The sequence below is a fragment of the Procambarus clarkii genome, chromosome 73, assembly GCF_040958095.1.
Source record: "Procambarus clarkii isolate CNS0578487 chromosome 73, FALCON_Pclarkii_2.0, whole genome shotgun sequence".
Lineage (NCBI taxonomy): Eukaryota > Metazoa > Arthropoda > Malacostraca > Decapoda > Cambaridae > Procambarus > Procambarus clarkii.
The window spans coordinates 29,664,610-29,668,746 of record NC_091222.1 but is presented as its reverse complement, the minus strand read 5'-3'; the positions used below and the strand labels follow the sequence as shown (position 1 = coordinate 29,668,746).

The window sequence follows — 4,137 nt, the reverse complement described above, 5'->3', positions numbered from 1 at the left end:
ATAAAAGGGGTGACGCCGAGGAAAATAAGACTCGCGTCCCTACCAAAACGAAAAAGACCACCACCACCACCTACTCACTTACTACTGCTCCTCCTCCTGTTTTTCCAGCTTGCCGTGTTGAATGACGACAATGACGAGCAGGAGTAATCTCGGCGGGGTAGTTATGATCGTTCGTCCACGCGGAGTAACTGCTCTCCTCCGCCTCTGTTCGTCTAACGTATCGACATAACGCCATACTGTCGGGCTGCTAGAGAGTCCATAGTGAGATTTAACTTGCAAAGCAGGATTAAAACGCAAAACCGAGGGGAGCGAGGGGTGTGTGTGTGTGTGTGTGTCTTGTGTACTATATATCAGTAGTACTGTTGAGCTACCTGGTTGATCCTGCCAGTAGTCATATGCTTGTCTCAAAGATTAAGCCATGCATGTGTAAGTACAAGCCGAGTTAAGGCGAAACCGCGAATGGCTCATTAAATCAGCTATGTTTCATTGGATCTGTAAACCCACTTACTTGGATAACTGTGGTAATTCTAGAGCTAATACATGCATCACGTCTCTGACCGCAAGGGAAGAGCGCTTTTATTAGTTCAAAACTGGTCGGGCCTCGGTCCGTTAACCCACCCGTGGTGAATCTGAATAACTTTTTGCTGAGCGCACGGTCTCCGCACCGGCGCCGCATCCTTCAAGTGTCTGCCTTATCAGCTTTCGATTGTAGGTTATGCGCCTACAATGGCTATAACGGGTAACGGGGAATCAGGGTTCGATTCCGGAGAGGGAGCCTGAGAAACGGCTACCACATCTAAGGAAGGCAGCAGGCACGCAAATTACCCACTCCCGGCACGGGGAGGTAGTGACGAAAAATAACGATGCGAGACTCATCCGAGGCCTCGCAATCGGAATGAGTACACTTTAAATCCTTTAACGAGGATCTATTGGAGGGCAAGTCTGGTGCCAGCAGCCGCGGTAATTCCAGCTCCAATAGCGTATATTAAAGTTGTTGCGGTTAAAAAGCTCGTAGTTGGATCTCAGTTCCGGACTGACGGTACACCGCCTGGTGCTTACTGTCACGCTCCGAACAGCTAACTAGCCCCGCCGGCTCGCACGGGGTGCTCTTCATCGAGTGTCCCGAGTGGCCGGCACGTTTACTTTGAAAAAATTAGAGTGCTCAGAGCAGGCTACTTTAATGGCCTGAATGTCTATGCATGGAATAATGGAATAGGACCTCGGTTCTATTTTGTTGGTTTTCGGAACCTGAGGTAATGACTAATAGGAACAGGCGGGGGCATTCGTACTGCGACGCTAGAGGTGAAATTCTTGGACCGTCGCAAGACGAACTACTGCGAAAGCATTTGCCAAGGATGTTTTCATTAATCAAGAACGAAAGTTAGAGGTTCGAAGGCGATCAGATACCGCCCTAGTTCTAACCATAAACGATGCCAACTAGCGATCCGCCGGCGTTATTCCCATGACCCGGCGGGCAGCTTCCGGGAAACCAAAGTCTTTGGGTTCCGGGGGAAGTATGGTTGCAAAGCTGAAACTTAAAGGAATTGACGGAAGGGCACCACCAGGAGTGGAGCCTGCGGCTTAATTTGACTCAACACGGGGAACCTCACCAGGCCCAGACACCGGAAGGATTGACAGATTGAGAGCTCTTTCTCGATTCGGTGGGTGGTGGTGCATGGCCGTTCTTAGTTGGTGGAGCGATTTGTCTGGTTAATTCCGATAACGAACGAGACTCTGGCCTATTAACTAGTCGACGGATCTCCAGCAATTGGTGTCCAGTTCGCAACTTCTTCTTAGAGGGATTAGCGGCAATTCTAGCCGCACGAGATTGAGCAATAACAGGTCTGTGATGCCCTTAGATGTTCTGGGCCGCACGCGCGCTACACTGAAGAGATCAACGTGTTCTCCCCCTCCGAGAGGAGCGGGTAACCCGTTCAATCCCCTTCATGATAGGGATTGGGGCTTGCAATTGTTTCCCATGAACGAGGAATTCCCAGTAAGTGCAAGTCATCAGCTTGCGCTGATTACGTCCCTGCCCTTTGTACACACCGCCCGTCGCTACTACCGATTGAATGATTTAGTGAGGCCTTCGGACTGGCGCTCTTGGATGTTCTACCCCTCGCGTCTCGGCGCAAGGGGTTCTCGCCTCGAGCTGACGGAAAGATGTCCAAACTTGATCATTTAGAGGAAGTAAAAGTCGTAACAAGGTTTCCGTAGGTGAACCTGCGGAAGGATCATTACAGTTTGTGACGCGAGAGCTGCAACCATCGGCTCGTCGTCGTCGTTCGAGTATTCTTCAATGCGAAGAAGGCAAGGGTAGCCTTGGGAGCCGCACCCAATTGCCGTGGGAAAGGAGAAAGCGGATAAACGGCGGGGAGATCAACACCCACTGTGAGACAATAACAGGTCTGTGATGTCGGACTGACATGACATGTCAGTCAGTCCGACCGGCGCAGGTCACAGTCCTAGCGCCGTATACTGCTTTAGAGTCATCTGTTGGGGCTCGCGACACCCGTCACCGACATCTTTCTTCCTTGTCCCCGGTCGCTCAGTGGCTTCCGGCACCCACACCATAGAGAGAAAGCAGCAGGCGAAGACGCTACTGCTCCTCTCGTTGACAGGGCCGGCGCCTGCTACTCTGGCGGCGTCTAGTGCTGGGTTTTCCTTGACACGCTTCCCAGTGGGCCCCTCCCTCCCCGCCTTCACTCTACTGTAAACGTAAATGTACGTGTGCGGCAGAGGAGGAAAAAGGGGAGAGAGAAAAAAAGCATTTTATGTGTCTTCTAACCAAAGTCGGGCTCTTACCAGCCCTATCAAACCCCCCATACATTACGTCCTCCTATGATGGAGTGATAGACGGCCGACAGGCCTTAATAAAAACATATACAACTCTTAACGGTGGATCACTTGGCTCGTGGGTCGATGAAGACCGCAGCTAACTGCGTGTCGGTATGTGAATCGCAAGAATACCAGATACATCGACAAGTCGAACGCACATTGCGGCGGCAGTCCTGATATGTGTACTGTCGCCACTCCTGCGCGAGGGTCGGAATAACATCCATCGGGCGAGTAGCTGTTGCGGCCTCCATATTCTGCTCTTTGGCAGGCTCAACGATGCGCTTTGGCCTGCTCTGGGGAACGACGCCCGCCACTGCCCCCCGAATGAGAAGGCAGGAGGCAAACCGGGAGTCCCCCTAATATTTGACAAACGAGCCCCTAGCACACCTCATCATGCTGTGAAAGAAAGACGCTTTTCGTCCTATTTCTGCAACAGAGGCCTGCCGCCCTTTGAGTGAGAAAACACTCGACGTCTGCTGCGGATCCGATTGTCCCACAGACGTGCAGCAAGCAAAGCCGCCAGTTTCCACCCCTCCGTGGACTGGATGGCACAACACAAGGGTATGGCTAGAGGACCGGGTCGGAAGCGACATGCCATGCGTCGCCGTCCAGAGGTAGTAGTGTGCCAGGGAAATTGAACGCTTGAGGAACCTCCCGCCTATCACACACACACTCTCTACGGACCGACTCAACCGGATTTCATTTACTTTGGCCTAGCAGAATTCGAGAGAGAGAAGAAATGGTGCCAATAACGCTCATGAACGAGTAAATTACACCAGTACACAGGTGCATGTATGAGAGAGAGGCGTGTGCGCACAGAAGTAGTGCTATACTACTACTGTTGTTATTATTATTGTTATAATTTCGTTGGCATGTGTGCACCCTAGTGGTAGCCGCTGCCACAGTTGTGGGGCCTATAAGCAACGCTTGCTGAAACCGAAGTGACGGCGTGTCTGGCGCAAGCCGTCAGACGGCCAAATTCGGATTTTCAGTGCGTTGGCTGGGGGACAGTAACAGCCGTGGCATCATCAGCAGCAGCCGCTGTGTTTGTTGCTGGTGTGGTGCGAGGGAGCGACCGCCTGTCGTCATGACGGAGGAGGTGCTGCTCCCGTGCTGTGCTTTGCCCCTCAGCAAAAGGCGTAGCCAGAGTGCTCGCCGACGGGTGGCGTCCTTGATTGATCAAATCAAAATGTGTGTGACTGTGTGTGTGTGTTTTTGCGCCGAGACCGCCCCTCGAGCGATGATCGATGATCAAATAAAATTTTAAACCACCAGCGCACGAAAAAAAAAACCCACCGT

General features: G+C 52.1%; 2 non-coding genes across 2 annotated transcripts; both read left to right on the top strand.

Annotated features, from left to right (window-relative positions):
* Nucleotides 1-368: 368 nt before the first annotated feature.
* On the top strand, nucleotides 369-2,240 carry LOC138356701 (small subunit ribosomal RNA). Its single transcript, XR_011224555.1, has one exon. It is a non-coding gene; the product is annotated as a small subunit ribosomal RNA (ribosomal RNA).
* A 647-nt stretch (nucleotides 2,241-2,887) lies between these two features.
* LOC138356706 (5.8S ribosomal RNA) lies at nucleotides 2,888-3,049 on the top strand. Its single transcript, XR_011224560.1, has one exon. It is a non-coding gene; the product is annotated as a 5.8S ribosomal RNA (ribosomal RNA).
* The last annotated feature ends 1,088 nt before the right edge of the window (nucleotides 3,050-4,137 follow it).